The 23,824-nt window shown below is 45.6% G+C and overlaps 1 protein-coding gene across 4 annotated transcripts in view; it reads left to right on the top strand.

Moving 5' to 3' along the window:
- Positions 1–23,824, top strand: part of AOC1 (amine oxidase copper containing 1) — a 58,691-nt gene that overhangs the window by 19,137 nt on the left and 15,730 nt on the right. For 2 of the 4 annotated variants that reach the window (XM_059711503.1, XM_059711507.1), the window contains exon 1: positions 16,667–16,794. The exons of 1 other annotated variant lie outside the window; for it this stretch is intronic. The gene's annotated coding sequence lies outside the window, so the exon portion shown is untranslated. Of the gene's footprint in view, positions 1–16,666; positions 16,795–17,944; positions 17,993–23,824 lie in introns of those variants that run through there. One more of the 4 variants, XM_059711504.1, reaches the window with a different exon arrangement.

Raw genomic sequence — 23,824 nt, 5'->3', positions numbered from 1 at the left:
TTTGTCCTATAGTTGGTAGTTTCGATGTTGTTGTGGGAGGCAGAAGGCACAGGTCTTTACCTTATGCTGCCATCTTGGTTCTCCTGGGTCTGTTCTTTGTTAAGCCCGATTTCAGGATCCCCAATATACCACCAGGGAGCCAGCCGAGTCAGATGCAAAAGCAGATAGAGTCTTTGTTTGGGCTAGCTCGAGCTCCCCGACCACACTCGCCGACGCAGCAGCTGGGGGGGAGGGGAAGAGAGCTAGCCCTGTGAGAAGAGGGGTTTTATAGGGGGGTTGGAGTAAGGGGAGGAGAGAGGACTGTGGGCCCTGCCGATTGGCCACGTGCAAGTCGGGGTCTTGTTACACAGGACGTGGCTGTGTCTATGGCACCCACTTCCCTTGATTGTCATTGGTTAGTTTAAAGAAATCCTAGGTGTGGCTAGCAGAGGCTTGGGCTTCTGGGAAGAAGCTCCTTGCAGAGCACATGGCTAAGGCTGCTGCCCAAAAATGGAGGATCCGGGGTAAGATGGAGGGTATAGCCCTCGCCCTTTCATTCCCCCCTTGTCTTGAGACTTACAGGCCCAATCATGGGTTGGTTTGCATTTCTCTGCTAGAGGCCTGTACTGGGTGTGTAGAACCATCATCTGCACAATCCCTACCCGCTCCTTGACAAACTGAACTAGCCTGCTGATGATGCAGGGGCCGAAAGTCAACAGCATTAGGAGGATGCGAGGTCCGCTCTCTTCTTGAGGGTGATTGGCAGTGGGTGTGTCTGGTTAAAGGTCACCTTCCACTCAGGCTCCCTTCTGTCCTGGGCACTGAAGGAGCTGGGCTTGTGACCTGGCAGAGACAAACTATAACAAATGGTCCGGTGGAAGGGAAAGAAACCATTTTAGTTTTAACAACCTCTATTGAAATAGGACTTTTCTTCTTAAAATTCCTCTATGGCTATCAAAAAGCCAAATCAAGACTAATTTTTCTCCTGATGTTTGCATAAACACAACAAGAATGGTAACTGACTACCTTTGCTGGAATTTCATGATTGAATCTTAATGTGCCCCATAGGGCCAGGAAGCCAAGCCATCCAGCTGCCATCAGGCCTGCCTGCAGTATCTGCTCTAAGATTTTCTGATTTTCCTTGCCAATTCCTTTTCATTTATTCTTCAGAGTTATAACAAAACAGTAACTGTTGGATTTCTTTTATCAGTCCCCGCTAAGTACTTTGGCATAACTATTTACCCTCTGTTTAGGGAGGTAGAATGTACTCTCTATGGCTTACTGGCCTGTACTTTTAAATTAGCCTTTAAACTTTCTTTCTATGCATAACCATGCCTCAGACCTCTTATTCCAAACAGGCCTTTCCCAGTTTTCTACAGTTGAGGTTTGTACTACCCCTGACATGGGCATGGTCATGCAGGCCTGCAAGACAGTATACAGGCTGCCAACTGTCAACTGTCTCTTACACAACATATTAATGCAATGAAACATAATATTGGCACCATGGCCACTTCAGGCAGCTAAATCTTCTGCTCCTAACCATGAGATACTAAAGCCTACTCTTGACCTTCCTATATAAGGCAAAATTGTCCTTGTCTCTTTGGAGCCATGTCCATGAAGATGCAGGCATCATCTGAGTCTTCTATACAGTTTTCTGCAGGTTACTGTCAGGGCTGTGTACTGCGGCCAGTCCTTCTTTCTAGCGATAAACACAGTCTGTCCAATTTCCTTAACATGTATTCTGGCACAGGAGAAAGTTGTTCTGCTGTACACAGGTAGCTTAACCCCTATACCACTGGGTCTGGGCCTCTGCCCAGCAAACTGCAGTCTATAAGTTCAATACGCAGCCTCCGGTTCTCCCAACCCAACGAGGCCTCGGCCAGTCTCCGAGCCAGGCTCCCCCTCCCTTGGAGAATCCCAAAGTCCTGATGGCTCCCAGGTCTAGGGAGAATGCCCTTTTGTGAACCCTGTTTATTAGTTACAGGGCCCTGCTTTCTTGCCTTTCTACCAGTTCTCTTTGTGGCAGAGCAGCAATCAGGCCTCTTCCAAGGGAGTGCACTGGAAGGGGATATCAGCCCCTCCTGTGAGTCAGCTGCTTCACTTAGGGTCTCCCAGGGGGCCCGGCAAGAGCGTCCCCCAGCAAATCCCAGAAGCCGCTGCCCTCTCGCAGTGGCATGGACTCAAGCAGGTGGTTCAGGAGCTAGGCGGTGACAGTGGCGTTGATGGCCTGGCACGTGGATACGAACGTGTGCACCTCATGTATGCACTGGATGTAGCCGGCAGCGAAGCGCTTGCCTGCAGCTGCTTGCGCCCGTGAGCCCTTAGCTGCACCGCTGGCAACAGCCCCTTTTCTCCCCACTCTCTCGCTGCTGCCTCTTCTTTCAGGCATTGCAGTGGGCAATTCAGGCATTCAGCCCCCCTTCTTTGACCTGGCTCTCAGGGGCTGAGTCTGCCTAGCAAACAGTTCTAAATCACCAGGGTGGCTGTGGACTTCAGCTTTGTTCCTCCTCCGCTTTTCTAGCGGTCTGCAGAACTGCTAACACCCCCACCCCCCTTGTCTCAGCCCAGGCCAGTTGAAAGCCTGGAGGCCACCTGAAATCAGTTACAGATGAATCAGGATGAGGTAGGAAGGGAAAGACCAGGTTATGTAAATCTCTCCTCCCTGCAGAGCTGTAAGCCCTTTGTGTCCATCAAAGAGATAAGAAAACCATAATTTGCTAAGCAAATAGTTAACTTGAAAAACTTCTCTCTTGGTTTTCTTAACAAATAATCTTGGAACCTAGCCAGCCTTTATTTTAGCCTTTAAATCTACCCTAGAACTTCAAGATTTCAATTTAATACAGCGAATTTACAACCCAGATAAGAGCAACTGATAGACAGAAGCCAAGCGTATCAACAGAAAGTAGAATAAATCAAAGTAGCTTTCTAGTCCCAACTTTGTCCCGACCTCATGATGATCAGTGATGAGAGACAGACAAGGGAGGGGGTGACCTGTTTTCACCGATCCTCACTCAGATGCCCTCCTCACCGAAGTCGTGGAGCCACATAAAGGAGGGGAGAGGGCAGGCTCCCTCCCTCCACATTCACATACTTTCACCAGACATTCATTCAGCAAAGGCATTTAGCTACCACAACACACAATTTCTCCCAATTTAATCCAAACCTTAAACTTTTAGCTGGCAAATCAAATATTCAGCATTTCTCAATCAGTAACATTTTTAAGAATAAACTTCAAAAATGCAAGACATAATCAACCAACAGATTCAATTCTGTCCTCTAGATTTTTCATGAGGCAAATTTAGATTAATATTTTAGCATTTGTTATTTCAGAATATCTAATTCAATTTAGCAAACTCCCAAAGCCTTGGGCTGCCATTGACTGGAAACCAGTAACCATTAAAATGCAAATTAGTTACATTCTTTCTCCCAAGGATGAGAAACTGGGAAGCAAACCTGTCTTTAGAAGTTGCCACTGGCGAGAAATTTTTGACCTACATGCTTGTTCTGTTGGGGGAAGGGAGGCCAGCCCTTCCTCCATTAGAAATTGCCTTGGGAAGCCAGCCTTAATTAAAGGGCATACCCATCTTTTACCTGGGCTACTTAGATTTTTATAATTAATATATTTCAATAATTCTTGACATTCAAATCCAAATTATTATTTTAAGGCATATTCTTCAGCAAATTCCCATAACAGAGAAAATTTTAATGAATTTCCTTTTCGGCCTTGAAGTCAACATTTTAACAACCTTCATTAGCATTTAAAAACTATTCTTTATTATGGAAATGCCAATCCTGCTGCTAAAATCGAGCCAGCATTTTTTTTTCCTTTGGGTAAAATTTGCCATCTTTCCCAGGAAATAATCAGTCTTGGGGTTTTATTTTGTACATTTGTAAAGAGATTCCAACTCAAAACTCTATCTAATATCCAAAATCGGATGATGCGCGCATTAGTTTCAAGCCACTTTTCTCTTTACACGTGCACAGAAATCCCAGATGCATTTTTAAATTTTGTAAAACTTTTCGATTACAAGGACTTTAAATTATTTGCTACTACCACCAAGATCTGCACCTGCGGCGGCTCCACCCGGGCCCACACCCTAGGCTTCAAGGCTCACCGCAGCAGTTCTGGAAAACCACACCTGAGGCTGGCAAGCAGGTTTGGCCCAGCCCTTGACTTTAAAATGACCATAATGTTTAAAGGAGTAGTTTGAGTCTGTCCCATAATGTCCGTCCAGTAAGTCCACAGAAAAAAACACAAACACAGACAACTAAAGGGCCCAAGAGTACAGTCTTCCACCTCCATGGAAGCAAAACCAAAACAGCCTTCCAACTCCCCGGAAGCCAAACCGAAAGCTAGATGATGGACGTACGCCAACCGGCGGGAGCGACCTGCCTCCTCTCAGATCCTCAAAGGGAATACTCATCCCTTGTAAGGGGAATACTCGTCCCTTGTGAAGTGAGCTCACACAGGACAGAACACACAGCACACAGAAACTTACCACAGTCAGTCAGACTCTCCGGATCGGGGTACCTCAAGGGTCTTAGGAACCCCGGGCGAGACCCCAAATGTTAAGCCCAGATTTCAGGATCCCCAAAAGACCACCAAGGAGCGCCGAGTCAGATGCAAAAGCAGATAGAGTCTTTATTCAAGCTAGCTTGAGCTCCCCCCACACACTCGCCGATGCAGCAGCAAGCAGCAGAGAGAGAGCTAGCTCTGTGGGAAGAGGGGTTTTATAGGGGGTTTGAAGTAAGGGGAGGAGAGAGGAATGTGGGCCCTGCTGATTGGCCAGGTGCAAGTCGGGGTCTTGTTACACAGGATGTGGTTGTGTCTATGGTGCGCACTTCCCTTGATTGTCATTGGTTAGTTTAAAGAAATCCTAGGTGTGGCTAGCAGAGGCTTGGGCTTCCGGGGAAAAGCTCCTTGCTGAGCACATGGCTAAGGCTACTGCCCAAAAATGGAGGATCCAGGGTAAGATGGAGGGTGTAGCCCTCGCCCTCTCAACAACAGAGAATTAAACTAAGTGTGGGCCCTTCAGACTACAGCCACGTGCCCAAGAGGCTGGTTCTGCTGCCTGCACCCACAGCCGGCCTTAGCCATCCCCAGGCTGCTTCCTTTCAAGGAGCAACATAGCAAATATAGCATGTGATCTACAAAAGTACTTTCCGCCTCCCAAAAGGAAATACGTATTCAATCAATATGACTATCGCCATAATATTTCATTTTTAACCAAATTCAAGCTTATGCAAATTGCAGCAATTACACACTTAACCCTAAATTATCATGGCAGTAAACTACTTTTGCTAAAAGGACATGATTAGTTCAACATTTTTCTCACCTGGAGATTTGCCAAGAACTAACCCTAAACCCTTGGCCAGCAGCAGGCATTTCTCAGAGCCGTCAATCTGGCCTCATTAATTCTCTCTGCTCTCCAAGTTAGGTGTGACGTCTGTAATTTATTACTGTAATTTATTATCAGGCTCTATTGCATTGCCTGATCCCCTGTCCTGGGGTCGCTTCCAAATCCACATCCCACAATCTGGAGTTTCTCATTTATATTTTAGAAAAATGGATAAAACTGACCCTGCACTTACCCATGACCAGCAGTCATGCTCTTGGGCATTTAGCCCAGAGAAATGGATTCCTATGTTCACACAAAAACCTGTGCACTCATGTTCACAGCAGACCGATTCAGCATAGTGGACTGGAAACAACCCAAATGTCCCTCAGTGGAGAAGTCCCTGAACAACTCTGTACAACAGAGCACTGATCAGCAGTGAAAAGGAATGAACTTGTGATCCAGGCACTATGCCTGGTGGAAACAAAAGTCCATCCCAAAATGATGCATCCAGAACAATATCATCCAGATGGCATCTCAAAATGAGAAAACCGTGGAGATGGAGAAGAGGTGAGTGGGAGTGGGCGGGGCACTCGAATAAAAGAGGCAGCAGGTGATGGAGGGGTTCTGCATCTTGATTTTTGTGGTGGATTCACAAGTCCATGCCCGAGAGAAACATGGTGGAAACTGAGCCCCTCCTGTGGCCTAGCTAGCAGTGTGCCAACATCAAGGTCCTGTTGTGACTTTGAACCACAGCACCAAGATGGCACCACTGGGGAAATCGGGTGAAGGGGACTCCGATTCCTGGTACCATTTCTGCTATCCCTTGTGATTTTATAATTATTTCAAAATAAAAGCACCTTTTTACCTGAAAAAAATACATGTAGCATTCCTCAAGCAAAGAACAGTAAAGCTACTGTTACTTTTTCAGGTTTCTTATTCCTTTAACTGTAAATTGTTTGAAAAGATATGGAACTCATAGAAACAGAACAGATTGGTAGTTGCTAGAAATGGAATGGATGACAGTGGTCGAAAGGTACAAACTCCAGTTATAACAATTGCTGGGGCTGTAATGTGCAGCTGGTGGCTGTTGTTTACAATACCGTATTGCACATTTGAAAGTTGCTGGGAGAGCAGATCTTAAAAGTTCTCATCACAGGAAAAAAATTGTGACTCTGTGTGGTGATGGATGTTAAAAACTTGTTGTGGTGATCATTTGCAATATTTACATGTTTCAAATCATCACATCATACACCTAAAACTAATGCAATGCAATGTATCTGTTACATCTCAATAAAACTGGGGAGATTGAAATGTAAAAGGAAAGAAAGGGGTACAACATGAACAAATACTGTGGCGGGGATATTTCAATAACTCTCAACTCCCCACATTCAAGAGCTGGAGCACAAGAACAAAACACTGTGCCCAAGCAATTCAGCCATTACTCTTTCAGTAACAGTAAGGACCTGAAGAAGGACACAGAAAAGAAGCACTATTTTCAAACCTCAGGCAGCAAATCAGCATATTTCACAAGGACTCATGAATGCAAGGGTACACGTCCATTAGCAAGGGGCTCAGGCTGTTCCTATGCTCCTTTCCTCATCGCCTCCCTGCCCTCCCTCTGCCAGGACTTCCCAGGCACTGAAGGCCTATTGATCCTGGGCTCCCTTTCTTTGTTCTTGGAGGTGGAGGGGAGGGGAGGGAGGGGGGGAGCGTTTTTCTGGCACCACCACGGGCTGGGCGCTGGGTAGCGCCCTGAGCTGCTGCAACTCTCGCTCCCAAGGTTTCCACCAGAACCTAGGCACTGAGGCTATCCTACTCTTTGCACCACTGGGTCCAAGTTCATGGTCCAGACCCGTGTGCCTGGGGAGGACCAGGAGGGCTGGAAGGCTAAAGACACAGCGGCCAGATGCCTGCCTTCCTGCAGGGAATGTCTTCTCCAGGCACTGACATGTTTTGTCTGTCTGTTGCACCCCCTTACTTTTTCCTGCCCTCTCTGTTTCTCCATCTCCAGGCCCCGAAGACTGTGCCTTCACCTTCTCCTCCCAAACCTCCCAGGGTGTCTCAGGTCTCCGGGGTGATTCACTTTTGAGTCGAAAGGGTAAGCCCCACGTTTGCAAGAAGAGCACCTACCAAAAAGCACAGGCACTTCTCTATTGGCCAGGAAAGCACAGTTTGTTGAATTAGTGAATTATTTTAATCCTGTGGATTAGTCTCCTCTTGTCTTTACTTGAAGTAACAGAAGCATCTCCAAGCAGCTTAAGCATAAAGCGAGAATGTATTGGCAGGACAGTGTGAACTGGCTGTAACCAAGGAGGACTGCAGGCTGGGAGCTTGGGCCTGCAGGGAACCGCTTGGGAATCATTGTGTGGCATGCTGGTCCCTGGAGACAGCCAGGTGCCCTGGCCACAATCACAGAAGTGGCTTTCAGAAGTGACAAAATGCTCCTACAGCCACCCAAACCCCTGGACAATTAGACTTGGCCACCAAACTCAATAGGTTAACAAGGGACAGTGCAAGTTAGAGGAGAAACCGCTTCCTCCCACATCCCCACCTTCCCCAGACTTTCTACTCTGGCCTTAAAGAGGAGATGATGCAGAAAAAGATGCAGCTGCCCCCTCCCTCTCCACAACGCCTCAGCATACAGAGCTAGTGCCATCCTCAGCTGGGAGCTGGCCTAACCTTCCCATCCCTGCCCTTTACCATCCACCCAAACTGGGGAGTGAAGGGGGGCAGCCCAGCACACCCATCATCAATCACTTCCCTCCCTTCTGAGCCGCCAGCTGGTAAGCAAGTCTGAGACTGGGTTTTGGAGGGGCGCACAGAGCCGCCCCCCATTACCTGCTGTGTGGGGTCCCTCACCAGGCTTGGGGGCCCACCCCCTACTGACAATCCATGTGACCTTGCTTGCCTTTGCCTTTGCTCCTGGTTTTCTCCATCCTACCCCAGGATTACGCGGGAAGGTGTGGCCATGCTCTGGGGCAGGATTAGTCTGCGCCCCCTGGTTTCCAAGGGATGTCTTAAGCAGACAGATCTTTGATTATGCGCAATATTCCAGAAACCTGTCTGAAGAGCTTTCACTTGTAGGACAGTAGGAAGATGAACCCCAAACCTTTTATCTTCACACTATTAAGGTAAACATTCTGGGATGTGGACAAAGCACTTTTATAACAACCAATTCAATATCTAAAACATCAACTATGTTTATCTTGGTGATTTTTTTTAATGTTTAAATCGTCCAAACATTGTATGGAAACCATTAAAAAACAAAGGAGCATAAATGTTCATAAAAGGAAAGGGAAATAGCAAATCTTCCAGCATTAGGGCAAAAACATGTCTATCTTCCTCAACAAAAAGGGTTAGGGGTTCAGTGAACAATGACTTCTTGTAAAGGGGAGTCAGAAGTGTACTTGCTTTGAAAGTGCCTAGTTGTCACCTTCAGTCTTACTGAAGAAGCCAGTCCCTGTGGTTTAAAAATTCTTTTTTTTTCTGATCATATTTTCTTGAGGAAAAAGGAGTGTCTTCAACATTAGCTAGTGAACCTCCTCCAGCACTGCCAGGGGTGAACCTGAGGAGGGGCGGTGAAGGATTAAAGAAGACAGACAAGAGAACATAGTTGGAACAAGGTGGATCACTGCCTGGATGAGGAAACACATCCTGTAATCTGAAGCTTCATTTTCTAGTCAGATCAAACAAAGCAAAGCAAGGGGAGTGGTCAACATGTTTACAATGTTCTTGGGAGTTTCAAATCTATTTCCTTACTTAAGCCTTGTTTTGGCAGCACTTGCTGGACCTCCCACAGCCCATTAGGTACCTAGGAACAAAGGAGGACTATAAGGTCAAGCTTAATTGTGCTTGAAGGGCAGAGCCCTCCTGGAATTTGTATGTGGCTCTGCCACAGGTCAGTCCCGGGCTTGAGCCTATAGCAATTCCCTACATCTCCCCCCTTTTTTTGTTTTTATTTACTTCCATTTACTTTATTCATTATAATCACTTGGAATTATAAAGATTATTCCAAAGTTAGGAATTCTAAAAATTTTTAAGCTACTACAATAAACATAAAAATGAATATCAGGAACAAAACTCTGGCTATTAATAAAACAATAACAAAACAATGCCAATGCAATATAGCAACAAGGGAGAAACCAAACTACAGATATTTTAACATTTTTAGGACTATTTCTACAAAATGAAAGTTTCTTTTGCTGCTGGTTTATATCTACTCAGAGTCCTGACATTTGGCTGCACAAGACTTTACAGAAACTGGCAGCTCACCAACACTATTAAGAAACAGGGCTGACGAGAAACCAAGATGGCGGCATAGGTAAATACCGGAGTTAGCTCCCTCGAACAACCACTTCAAAAATACAACTATAAGATGGACCGGACATCACCCAGAACCACAGGAAGATTGGCTGAGGGGAAATTCTTCAACTAGAAGGAAAGAGAACAGCATACGAGACTCAGAGGAGGCACAGTGCGGAAAATACAAAGGTGCGGGCTGGTAGCTGAGGGCGAGGTTGTTGTTTTCAATCGGGAGGGAGTCTCAGATTCTGAGCTCCAGTTCTGGGCGAGGCTCTAGGGACTCAGACTCAAACGGGAGAAGCGGGACTGTCTGGCATCAGTCGGAACACGAGGGCAGCTTTCTCTCCGAGGTTTGCAGCAGTTGCTGGGACTCTGAGAGGCAGAGCCTCTGGGGACGGGACTGAGAGCAGCCATAACTGCTCCCTCCACCCATTCTGTTGATCCCGTGCAACCCCCCCCCCCACCCAAGCCCTGTGCAGAGCCATTTGCCAGATAGCCTCAGGCAAAGGCTAGATTAGCACCTCCCTAGAGGACAGAAGTTTTCCCACTGCAGACACAGCTGAGTCTCAAGCCGGTTGGCCTGGAGGTCAAATCCCCCTAGTATTAACTACAACAATCAAGGCTTAACTACAACAAAACTGTGCACGAAGGTCACTAGGGGGTGAACCAAGAAAGCATAAAAAATGTGAAGACAAAGAAACAGGACAAAACTGTCAATGGAGGATATTGAGTTCAGAACCACACTTTTAAGGTCTCTCATGAACTGTCTAGAAGACGTTGATAAAGTTATTGAGATCTACAAGATATCTAATGAGACCCTCGATGTTATGATAAAGAACCAACTAGAAATTAAGCATACACGGACTGAAATAATGAATATTATACAGACTCCCAACAGCAGACCAGAGGAGTGCAACAATCAAGGCAAAGATTTGAAATGAGAAGAAGCAAAAAACACCCAACCAGAAAAGCAAAATGAAAAAAGAATCTGAAAATACGAAGATAGTGTAAGGAGCCTCTGGGACAACTTCAAACGTACCAACATCAGAATTATAGGGGCGCCAGAAGATGAGAGGGAACAAGATATTGAAAACCTATTTGAAGAAATAATGACAGAAAACTTCCCCCACCTGGTGAGAGAAATAGACTTACAGGTCCAGGAAGCACAGAGAACCCCAAACAAAAGGAATCCAAAGAGGACCACACCAAGACACATCATAATTAAAATGCCAAGAGCAAAAGACAAAGAGAGAATCTTAAAAGCAGCAAGAGAAAGAAACTCAGTTACCTACAAGGAAGTACCCATATGACTGTCAGCTGATTTCTCAACAGAAACTTTGCAGGCCAGAAGGGAATGGCAAGAAATATTCAAAGTGATGAATACCAAGAACCTACAACCAAGATTGCTTTTTCCAGCAAAGCTATCATTCAGAATTGAAGGTCAGATAAAGAGCTTCACAGATAAGGAAAAGCTAAAGGAGCTCATCACCACCAAACCAGTATTATATGAAATGCTGAAAGGTATCCTTTAAGAAGAGGAGGAAGAAGAAAAAGGTAAAGATACAAATTATGAACAACAAATATGCATCTATCAACTAGTGAATCTAAGAATCAAGTGAATAAATAATCTGATGAACAGAATGAACTGGTGATTATAATAGAAACAGGGACATAGACAGGGAATGGACTGACTATTCTTGGGGGGGAAAGGGGTGTGGGAGATGCGGGAAGAGACTGGACAAAAATAGTGCACCTATGGATGAGGACAGTGGGTGGGGAGTGAGGGCGGAGGGTGGGGCGGGAACTGGGAGGAGGGGAGTTATGGGGGGGAAAAAAGAGGAACAAATGTAATAATCTGAACAATAAAGATTTAATTTTTAAAAAAATTCCACCCCACCCTCTGCCCTTACCCCCCCCCCACTGTCCTCATCCATTGGTGCACAATTTTTGTCCAGTCTCTTCCCGCATCTCCCACACCCCTTTCCCCCCAAGAATAGTGAGTCCATTCCCTTTCTATGTCCCTGATTCTATTATGATCACCAGTTCATTCTGTTCATCAGATTATTTATTCACTTGATTCTTAGATTCACTAGTTGATAGATGCATATTTGTTGTTCATAATTTGTATCTTTACCTTTTTCTTTTTCTTCCTCTTCCTCTTCTTAAAGGATACCTTTCAGCATTTCATATAATTCTGGTTTGGTGGTGATGAACTCCTTTAGCTTTTCCTTATCTGTGAAGCTCTTTATCTGACCTTCAATTCTGAATGATAGCTTTGCTGGAAAAAGCAATCTTGGTTGTAGGTTCTTGGTATTCATCACTTTGAATATTTCTTGCCATTCCCTTCTGGCCTGCAAAGTTTCTGTTGAGAAATCAGCTGACAGTCGTATGGGTATTCCCTTGTAGGTAACTGAGTTTCTTTCTCTTGCTGCTTTTAAGATTCTCTCTTTGTCTTTTGCTCTTGGCATTTTAATGATGATGTGTCTTGGTGTGGTGCTCTTTGGATTCCTTTTGTTTGGAGTTCTCCGCGCTTCTTGGACCTGTAAGTCCATTTCTTTCACCAGGTGGGGGAAGTTTTCTGTCATTATTTCTTCAAATAGGTTTTCAATATCTTGTTCTCTCTCATCTTCTGGCACCCCTATAATTCTGATGTTGGTACGCTTGAAGCTGTCCCAGAGGCTCCTTACACTATCCTCGCATTTTTGGATTCGTTTTTCATTCCGCCCCTCCGGTTGGGTGTTTTTTGCTTCCTCGCATTTCAAATCATTGACTTGATTCTTGCGCTCCTCTGGTCTGCTGTCGGGAGTCTGTATAATATTCATTATTTCAGTCCGTGTATGCTTAATTTCTAGTTGGTTCCCCAACATAACATCGAGGGTCCCATTAGTTTTCTTGTAGATCTCATTAAGTTTATCGGCGGCTTCTAAACAGTTCTTGAGAGACCTTAAAAGTGTGCTGCTGAACTCTATATCTTCCATTGACAATTTTGTCCTGTTTCTTTGTCTCCGCATTTTGTTATGCTTTCTTGGTGCACCCCTTAGTGGTCTTTGTGCGCAGTCTTGTAGTTAAGCCTTGATTGTTGTAGCTAATACCAGGGAGGGTTTGACCTCCAGGCAAAGTGGCTGTGAAAATTTGAACAATAAAGATTTAATAAAATTTAAAAAAAAAGAAACAGGGCTGAGAGAGTAGCTTCCACTCCTTGCTTTCTACCATCTGCTGAGCCTCAGTCCTTACCTTCTTCAGCTGACCCCATGTTGGCACCTTGGTCCCTGGAGTAACGTCATTATTTTCTTCTTCCGCATCGCTATCATCCGAGCAACTCTCAGTCTTTTGAACAGGGAGACCAGGAGCTTCTTTGGGTCTACCATGGTGATACACATAACGCTCTGGCACCCAAATTGGCTGCACTGCTCCTTATGGAAAGACACAAACACAACCTCTGCCCCACATCATTACTGGAACTGGTCCAAACCATTGTCCAGTTTGTGAATCCTTCCACCAGGCTAACTCAGCAGAGGCTATTGTACTGGAGGTCCAATGCCTTTCGGCTGCTGTACAACCCTCTGCATCGTAATTCAAAAATTTAGCACATAACATCCTTCTCCCCCTTTTGTTTGTGTAGAGAGTAGATCTTTGTGTCACCTCAGGGCCCTTGAGATGTCACAAAGCTAAATTCTTGAAATATTACATTTGGAAAAGCTGTCAAGTATATCCAATTTAAATTTTTTCCTTCCCCTCCTGCTATGCCTCAGGTGGGGAAAATAATGGTTTGTTAATTATACGTAGGCCTGGCTGGCCTTTGCTTAAACTTCCCTGATTTGCAACCTTTATAAATTTTACACTTTCACTGAACCTGCAAAGCCCCATGAGGTCCAGAGCCCATGAGCACATAAATTATTAAAAATTTAATTTATTCCTTGTTTTTGTTCCTGTGCTATCTTCTACTTCTAGTTTTCTACTTAGTCTGTATCTTCTAAGCAGTATCTCAGTTAGTACCTTCACTATTTACATTTCAGTCCTTTTGACTTCCATTTTTAGCTTCACAGTCCTTAGCAAAATGCCCTGGCTTAGCTTTAAGCGTCACTATCAGGACTTCCATTTTGTGCTTTACACTTCTTAGACTCAACTTAAGAAATTTAAGAATTTGACTACACTTCTTTGAGCATTGTTTTAGAGATCCCTTTCTGAGATCCTGAATTGTCCATGTTTTACACCCAGCGGCTACAAAACCTCACTCCCTACATTACTTTGACTTTCTGTGAGTGCTTCACTGGAGCATCCTTTCACCTTACAATTGTAGTTCCCCCTTACTCAAGCCCCATGTTCGGGCGCCACATGAGCCGTGTCCAGCATGGCCAGGAGTGAACCTGAGGAGGGGCGGTGAAGGATTAAAGAAGATAGACAAGAGAATACAGTTGGAACTAGGTAGAATCACTGTGCCTGGATGAGGAAGCAGTGACACAGCCTGTAAGCTGAAGCTTTATTTTATAGTCAGAGCACACAAACCAAAACAAGGGGAGTGGTCAACATGTTTCTTGCCAGTTTCACCTTGTTTTAGCTGCACTTGCTGCACCTCCCACAGCCCATTAGGTACCTAGGAACAAGTGAGGACTATAAGGTCAAGCTTAATTATACTAGAAGGGCTCTGCCCTCCAAGCTGGGACTTTCATGTGGCTCTGCCACAGGTCAGTCTGAGGCTTGACTCTACAGCCGCTCCCTACAGTCCTTTGTAGAACAGAAACAGGTTGCACTTTTCAACATCAGGATGTTCCTACAACTCTCCTAGAATGCAAACCTCCTCAAGTCTCCAAGGTGAACTCATGACTGAAGGTGAAAGACATAAGTGAAGTCACTATATCAATCATCCTTTATGCATTTAAAGTTAATTGCCTTCTGGAATTGCAAACAAGTATCAGGTTAACTAACTATTTTCTCCTTCCTTTATCTAGCTGCCAATAAATACTGAAATCACTTGAAGTGAAAGTCGCAGGATGTTAATGATGACAAATACAAAGGTCAGCCCTGACCAGATGGTTTGGTTGGTTGGTGCATCATCCGGTACATCAAAGGTTGCTGGTTTGATTCCTGGCCAGGGCACATACCTAGGTTGCAGGTTCAGCACCCAGTCAGGGCACGTAAGGGAGGCAACAGATAGATGTTTCTCTCACATCAATGTTTCTCTCTCTCTCCCTTCCTTTCTCTCCAAAATCAATAAAAACATCCTTGGATGCAGATTTTAAAAAGAAGACAAAATAAATACAAAAGTCATCTATACTAATAAAAGGATAACATGCTAATTAGACCAGATAGAATGGACATCTTCTGGCCAACCTTCCAGACGTCCTTCCTGACAAAGTCAGGACCCGGGCAGCGCCTCCTGGGGTCCTGGGTGCTTGCAGCCACCCCAGGCAGTCCCAGCCAAGGTCTCAGGTGCCTGCAGCTGGCAGAGGGATGGAAGCCTGGGTTCCGGGTGCCTGCAGCCAACCAGAGAGAGGGAAGCTTGGGTCCCGGGTGTGGGGGCCAACATAGAGGCAGTTAGGGGCGATCAGGCAGGCAGGCGAGTGGTTAGGGGTGATCAGGAAGGAAAAGGGGATAGGAGCGACCAGGCAGGCAGGCAGATGCAGTGGGGCAATCAGGCAGGCCGGCAGGCAAGTGGTTAGAAGCCAATGGTCCCGTACTGCGAGAGGGTTGTCTGACTGCCGATTTAGGCCTGATCCCGGCAGTCGGACATCCCCCAAGGGGTCTCAGATTGCGAGAAGGTGCAGGTCACGCCTTGGGACCCCACTCCCATGCACGAATTTCGTGCACTGGGCCTCTAGTCCTATATAATAAAAGGATAATATTCAAACTGTAACCCTTAACTGGGAGTTCAACTAAGAGTTCTAACAGGGGGCATGGATGGCTGGCCAACTGCCCACGGCCTGTCCCTCCTGGCCAGGCCAGCCCAATCAGACCTGATCAGGGCAGGCCAGCTGAACCCAACCTGTGCACAAATTTGTGCACCAGACCTCTAGTATAACAATTAAAAAGTAAGCACTCAAGACTTGGTGATTAAGAAGATAAACACCTGCCGAAACCAGTTTGGCTCAGTGGATAGAGCGTCGGCCTGCGGACTGAAAGGTCCCAGGTTCTATTCCGGTCAAGGGCATGTACCTGGGTTGCGGGCATATCCCCAGTGGGAATTGTGCAGGAGGCAGCTGATCAATGTTTCTCTCTCATCGATGTTTCTAACTCTCTATCTCTCTCCCTTCCTCTCTGTAAAAAATCAATAAAATATATGTTTTTTAAAAAAAGAAGATAAAGACCTGTTGGTTCTTTCTATCAAGCCCAACTTGCCCTTGTCATCTAACAATACTAAGCCATCTTAGTACTGTGTCCCCTCCCTGCACAGGTGCCTCCCTGACCACCGCCCCTCTCCCTTCTTTCTCTGGGCCCTGGCCACAGCCATCCTGAGGATTTTCTCCCCAGCCAATCCTTCCCTTCCTTCTGAATCCTTTCAGGGTCTCTGAGATGCAAAGAAGACTTCCTCTAGAGTCTCAGCTCAGTGGCTTCACACTCCCTGTGCTGCTCTGGCTCTGGCTCTGGCTCAGGGTCTGGATCCCCATCCTAGACGTGCGTGGTTCAGGTTGCCTATTTTTGTTGTGGGTGTCTGACTCTATCAGCCTCCACCTTTGTCCCTCCATCCGCTTCAGCTGAGACTGCTTGCTGGTAAATTTCCTCTTGTCTTTATCTCTGTCCTCTGAAACTCAACATTTACTTTAATAAATTTTGGCATCACACAACTCGCATTGCTCCCAACAGGGAATACGACACCTTAGACAGCTCCTATGGACGGGGCCCTGTGGAAGGAGGAATGCAAGGAAACAGACAACTAGGACACGGGTGTTGGGAGAAACAGAAGTGTACCCCGCAGCTGAAGTGATGGAGGCCTGGGGCGTTTCCAAACTTGGGTACTTCTAGGGGCAACAGGACCCCCTGGCTGCAGAGCCCCGTGCCCATCCTTGGCCACCACCCCTTCCCTCTGGGAGCCCCTGAGCCCTACGTGGCTCCACACCTTGGTTGACCCAGCCCTCGCCTTGTCCCTCCCAATAGGGCGGGTCCAACAGAGCAATAAAGCTCCAGAAGGAGCCCAGACAAAGAGTGACTGCAGAGGCGAGAGGAGCAGAGCACACAGGTATGTTCTGATGGGCCATCGGGAGAGTCGAGATGGGGATGACTGGCAGGGGAGGGAAGCGAGGCCTGGAGTGAGGGGCCAGGAGAAATGAAGACCTGAAAGGCCCAGAAAGCCAGGGGCAACCTCCCGGAGGCGAAATGGTAAAGGTTCAGTGGGGAGCTGGATGCTATTCTCAGGCGGAGAGGAGCAGAGTACACTGGCTCCATGTTCTCCTCTCTCATGGTTTCAATGCCACAGCCCACACCCCAGCTGCCCACTGGGATACTACACACAGGACTGTGCTGGGGAGAATAACCTTAAAGGGACAGCCAAGTCACCTCCCTCTTCTACAGAGCAGAAAGGCATTTGGGAATAAGCAGTTCTAAAAATGAGGGCCCAGCCAAGAAAAGACATTAGGAACTTAAATACATATTCCTGAGTGAACAAAGCCAGTCTGAAAAGGCTACTGACTGGTGAGCCCAACCTTATGACATTCTGGAAAAGGCAACAAATTATGGAGATGGTAAAAGATCAGGGGTTGGGGTGGGGAGGGCTGAGTAGCTGAGCAGAGAGGATTTTTTTTTATATATATTTTATTGATTTTTTACAGAGAGGAAGGGAGAGAGATAGAGAGTTAGAAACATTGATGAGAGAGAAACATCGATCAGCTGCCTCCTGCACACCTCCCACTGGGGATGTGCCCGCAACCAAGGTACATGCCCTTGAGCGGAATCAAACCTGGGACCCTTGAGTCCGCAGGCCAACCCTCTATCCACTGAGCCAAACCGGTTTCGGCAGAGAGGATTTTTAGGGCAGTGAAACTACTCTGTAGGATTAGCAATGGCAGTTACATGTCAGTACATATCTGTCCAAACCATAGAATGTACAGCACCAAGAGTAAACTATGGGCTGTGGGTACTAATGATGTGTCAGTGTAGGTTCACTGATCGTAACAAATGCACCACTCTGGTGAGGAGTGTTGATAATGAGGGAGACTGTACTTGTGGGGGGTAGAGGGCAGATGGGGAGTCTTTGTACCTTTGCCCAATTTTGTTGTGAACCTAGAACTGCTCTAAAAAGTAAAGTCTACTTTAAAAAGATGTTGACCCAAGATGTAATAGTAAAACAAGAGCTCACCTCGTAGCTTTCTGTGATCTCTGGCTTCCCCCAGTACCGCTGTGTCTCACCCATCGCTTCAGGCTGGACAGCACAAAGTCAGGTGAGTCCCCGCCTTGCACCAGGGCCAGGGGGACAAGACGAGGCACAGGGACTGATTGGCTGCCCTGGGGGATGGGCTATGAGTGAAGACCCTGGCCACACCCACCCACAAAATAGAAGGGAAAGGGACATCTCCCTGTACCACAACCTGGGATGGCCGCACCCTGAAGTGCCCTCCTAGGAGCCACAGATGGTCAATTGGCCACAACCTGAGCGCCCCACCAAGGACACAAAGCAGCCGGGCAGCACTGGCCAACTGGTCCTCATTCAGCCATAGTCTACAGCCTAATCTCAGTCAAATCCATCTACACTGCTTGAATTTAAAATCTCCTGGTACCACTGAGCGTCTCCTGAAGGTTGGCTTTTAAAAAGAAGAGTTGCACCGGCCATGGTGGCTCAGTGATTGAGTGTCGACATATGATTCAGGAGGTCATAATTCAATTCCTGGTTGGGGTATATGCCCGGGTGGCAGGCTTGAGCCTTGTAGGGTGCGTGCAGGAGGCAGCCAATCAATGATTCTCATCATTGTTGTTTCTATAAAAATATTTTTTTAAGAAAGAAGAGTAGCTAAGGATTCTTGAGTGCTTCCTAGAAGGTAAGCACAGTTCTAAACACATTATTCTACTGACCAATTGATTTCCCTCAAAGCTCTAGGAACAAGGTGCCGTGGTTGTTTATTTCCATTGTACAATTGAGAAAATGGAAGCCCAGAGAGTTTAAGCAACCTGCCCAAGGTCACACAGCTGGTCCTAGTGGTGGGACATGTAGCTCTTGAACCCAGGCAGCCTGACACCAGAGCCCACTCTTTGAACTTCTGCACTGCATTTCAAATTTTAGAATGAAAAAAATTCTGGTGTATCAAACATAGTTCTACTATTAATACCCATGTCAACATAAGAAACATCCAAACCTATAGATAATTTTCATAAGAGTTTATTTGAACCAAAACTGATGACAAGTGACAGGAAACAGGATCTCAAGTCCTCCCAAGAATGACAGTTTGTAGTCTCACACATTTGGAGTTGAGAAAGATGACATGAAGATGCAAGAAAGCAAGCGCCAATGCACAATTGACAAGATTGTGTGCTCCCTTGAGGATGGTTACACCTTGGAGGGAATGAAAAAGAGGATCACTGTGGTATTTTAAAGGTGTGTTAACCTAGATCAGTGGTCGACAAACTCATTAGTCAACAGAGCCAAATATCAACAGTACAATTAAAATTTCTTTTGAGAGACAAATTTTTTAAACTTAAACTATATAGGTAGGTACATTGTTATTAACTTAACTAGAGGCCCGGTGCACAAAAATTTGTGCACTCGGGAGGGAGAGGGGTCCCTCAGCCCGGCCTGTGCCCTCTCGAAGTCTGGGACCCCTCAGCGGATGACCACCTGCTGGCTTAGGCCCACTCCCCGGGAGATTGGGCCTAAGATGGCAATCAGACATCCCTCTGGCAGCCCAGCAGCCTTCGGGGGATGTCCAGTTGCCAGCGGGGAGCAGGCCTAAACTGCCGTCGGACATCTTAGCGCTGCTGAGGAGGCAGGAGAGGCTCCCACCACCACCACTGTACTGGCAGCCATCAGCCTGGCTTGTGGCTGAGCAGAGCTCCTCCCATGTGAGAGCGCCCTGACCACCAGAGGGCAGCTCCTGCATTGAGCGTCTGCCCCCTGGTGGTCAGTGTGTGTCATAGTGACCAGTCATTCCCAGTCATTAAGCTATTAGGGTCAGTTTGCATATTACTCTTTTACTATATAGGATAGAGGCCTGGTGCACAGGTGGGGACCGGCTGGTTTGCCCTGAAGGGTGTCCCGGATCAGGGTGGGGGTCCCGCTTGGGTGCCTAGCCAGCCTGGATGAGGGGATGATGGCTGTTTGCAGCTGGTCACACCCCCTTCAGGGTGGGGGTCCCCACTGGGGTGCCTGGCCAGTCTGGGTGAGGGGTTGAGGGCTGTTTTCAGGCTGGCGGGTGACTGAAGCTCCCAACCTCTCCTTTTTTTTCTTTTTTTTTTATTCTGGGATTTATTTACCTTCTATAGCTGTCACTGGAGCTGAGAGCCGGCTTTAGCTCTGAGGCTCGACTCCAGCTCTGAGACTTCGGCTGCTGAAAGCAGGAATCTGGGTTTGTTTGGCTGCTATAATTGAAACACTGTTGCAGCTCCAGCTCTGAGGCCCGGCTGGCTGAAAGCATGTTTCTGGGGTTTGTTTAGCTTTTATAATTGCAACATTGTTTCTTAGAGTGCAGCTCAGAGGCAAGCAGTGGAAGGTGGGGAACCTTGGCTTCCTCCATCACTGGAGCAAGCAAGCCTCCTGTTCGCTGAAGCTGCCAGGCTGCCAGCCGCTATCTTGGTTGGCAGTTAATTTGCATATCGCCCTGATTAGCCAATGGGAAGCGTGTCAAAGGTACAGTTAATTACCATGTTTGTCTATTATTAGATAGGATTAGGGTACACCTAAGGCTTAGGAAGACCCACACTCAAGGGTCCAAAGAGCTGAGTTTAGCTTGTGAGCCGCAGTTTGCTGACCACTGGTCCCAGATAAACAACAACATGGCCAGGGCTGGCTTAAAAATCTCTCATGGCCCGGGCCATTGCTTCCCACCATGACCTGCCCAAGGAAGGGTTTATGATTTATCACTGCACACCTTTTTGTCTACACAGAGGACACAAGAAGTGCATTTGGAGAGGTGCCCCGTGTCACAGGCTCTGGCTGAGTCACCCTAAAGGTGGAGTGTGAATGCTACATTCATTTGTGGCTAGGGTTCAGGATCCAGAAAAGGGGCCGTGCACAAATGAATACACTAGACAAGAAATAAGAATTTAGATGGCATGGGGGCCAGGCAAAAAAAAACCTTTCTCTAGTGGAGAGGCTCTCTGACTTCTGAGTCCCATTTGCTTCTATTCACTTGAATACACATTTGCCCTTTAGGAATGCATACAGGCATATCAAAGGTAAAGCTTGGTAAACAGTAAAAGGATTACCAGGTTAGGGGATTGCCTTGAGCCATTTGGCCAACAGCAGGGCAATACTATGCTGAATATTGGTCTTAGCCTCCAGCATTTCCCCATTTGTGTTTTCTTAATAAATTTAGAAAGGTGTATGCCATTTGCAGAGCTTGAGTCCTTTTAAGACTTTTCATTCCGCATCTGCAGACCAGAAATAAACATATAAGAACAAGAATGAGCCGAAACCGGTTTGGCTCAGTGGATAGAGCGTCGGCCTGCGGACTGAAATGTCCCAGGTTCGATTCCGGTCAAGGGCATGTACCTGGGTTGCGGGCACATCCCCAGTGGGAGATGTGCAGGAGGCGGCTGATCTATGTTTCTCTCCCATCGATGTTTCTAACTATCTCTCTCCCTTCCTCTCTGTAAAAAATCAATAAAATATATTTAAAAAAAAAAAGAAGAAGAAAAGAAACTGCCTACTTAAGCAGAGTTTAAAAAAAAAAAAAAGAACAAGAATGAGACAGAGTTCTTTCATGTCCTTTTTAAATTGCTGCCAGGCATTTAAGGAATTAGTCTGTAGTAGGCTTCTTTCTGGGTCATTAGTTCTTTGTGGGTCCCCTTCCCAATTACTATCCCTGTGACATGACAGCAATGATATTCAAGTTCTGGACTGTGGGCAGACGCACAACTGATGACTGCTAGCATGGAAGGCTTCTTCACCATCCCCCAGGTCATTTCCGGGCTGCTTCTCCTCTTTCTTGTTCTCCTCCCATTCCTTATCTTCAGCATGTTGCCCGGGGCCACTGCTATCTGTGGCTGAAGCAGTCCACTGTTTGCAGCCACTGGTACAGGGTGAAGCTCAGGTGCAAGGTCCTCCCTCGGATTCATGTTGCAGGAATCCACACAGACTTGGAGGAGTTTTCTGGAAATACACAAGCATATCCTCGACCAAAAGTTAATAAAGGGACCCTTCCATAAACCAGACTCGGGATCTTTCCATTTGACCAGACCATTTTCCTTTAGCTTATTCTGACACCAGTGTAATTCTATGGGTGTCTTGCCATCAGCATTACAAGTGAAAAAATTTTAAGTAATTAAGGCTTGATGTAGTTTACTTACAGGAGATTTCTTCACTATTCCCCCTTTTTGTTTTTAAAATTGGGAACATGAAAGAGGGATATTCCTTGGTAATCTGTTTTGCCTGCTGCCGTGTTAATGAGAATTGTTTAGACAACATTTTGGCAGGCTGATGTAAAAGCTGATGAGATTCTGTGGCCTGATTTACTAAAGTAACTAATTGATCGGCATATGCATTTCCTTTTGTTGAAGGACCAGGACCTGTTTAAATAGTATAAATAGACTTTGGTCACTGAGCCATTTTAATTGAGTAGTTGCAATTCTGTTTACCAGGCCAGCAGCATATACAGTTCAGAAATAATATTAAGAGGCTTTTGGAAATTCTGCAATGCAGCCTTGATAGCTTCTAATTCAATTGTTTGTACAGAAGTATGACTGGTCTGGATGACTCAGTCTGAATTCATTGCATGATAACTAGTTTTACTATTAGATGAACCATTAGTAAACTAGTTAATGCTCCAGGAATAGGTTCCTGTATAGTATTTTGGTATAATAATAGGGGTGTGATATAAAAATTGTAGTAACTTGCTTTTTAATAGGTGACAACTAAGTTCCCCTAAATATTCACTTATTTCAATTTGCCAATTTAAATCAGTCTGAAATAAGGTTTATTTTCTAACTTCATTTGTCCTTGGGTATGGACAGCAAATGATAGAAATTGGATTTTTGTTATCAGTCTTTTTGAGTATATAGACATAAGCTTTCTTTAGGGAGAAAAAATGCAAGTTATTTACTCTTAAATATCCTTGGTTTAGGGAAGATAGGATTTACTAGATCGCTCCAAATCACTTGGCATTTATATTTTCTAGATGGTTGCAAACTGCTGTTACATGCAAGCCACGAAATTAGAAAATGATTCTGTAGGTCTTTATATATACTTCATAAAAACTTTCTTAGTATATTGAATAAACTTGTCATTTCTCCCATAGAGATTTTTATTTTTTTAATATATTTTTTATTGATTTTTTTTACAGAGAGGAAGGGAGAGGGATAGAGAGTTAGAAACATCAATGAGAGAGAAACATCGATAAGCTGTCTCTTGCACACACCCTACTGGGGATGTGCCTGCAACCAAGGTACATGCCCTTGACTGGAATCAAACCTGGGACCTTTCAGTCCACAGGCTGATGCTCTACCCACTGAACCAAACCGTTAGGGCTCTCATAGAGATTTTTAGATAAAGTCTTAAGTAATTAATGTTCTCTAATAATTTCTAAAAGTCATTTAAAGTCTTAAGGCAATCTTTTCATATTTCCACCTTTTGAGGCCTAATATATTGACTTTAAATTATAGCGCCTAGATATGTAAAGAGCATTTCCCTCTGTATTTCCTCCCAGAGTGATCTCTAAGCCACAGTTAAGGAGTTTCTTTTAAACACCTTTTCTTTCTTTTAAACAGAGCAACAAACTTGGTTGCTATTCAGAAAACACAATAGGAGAGAGGTATGCTGGCCAATACTGCAATGCATACATTTCAAGTAAAAGTAATTCTCTTTTTACTTATGGTGTCTCATTAATGGTGAGATTTAATACTTGGATAATGACAAAAGATTTTAAAATTTATCCTTCTATTAAGCTTAAATTTACTTTTAAACAGCATTCTCTTTGGCTAGTGCTCATTTGCATACGTATGCAAATTTGACTTTGGACTTTGTTAGAACCAATTGCTCATAAAATAGTGGCTTCCCATATAAATCCTCCTATCTAATAAAAGAGAAACATGGTAATTAGCCGTACATCCGCTACCCTTCCCATTGG

This window comes from Myotis daubentonii, chromosome 10, assembly GCF_963259705.1.
Source record: "Myotis daubentonii chromosome 10, mMyoDau2.1, whole genome shotgun sequence".
Classification (NCBI taxonomy): domain Eukaryota; kingdom Metazoa; phylum Chordata; class Mammalia; order Chiroptera; family Vespertilionidae; genus Myotis; species Myotis daubentonii.
Note: the sequence above shows the minus strand (reverse complement) of the source record. Positions and strands in the feature narration are given on the sequence as shown.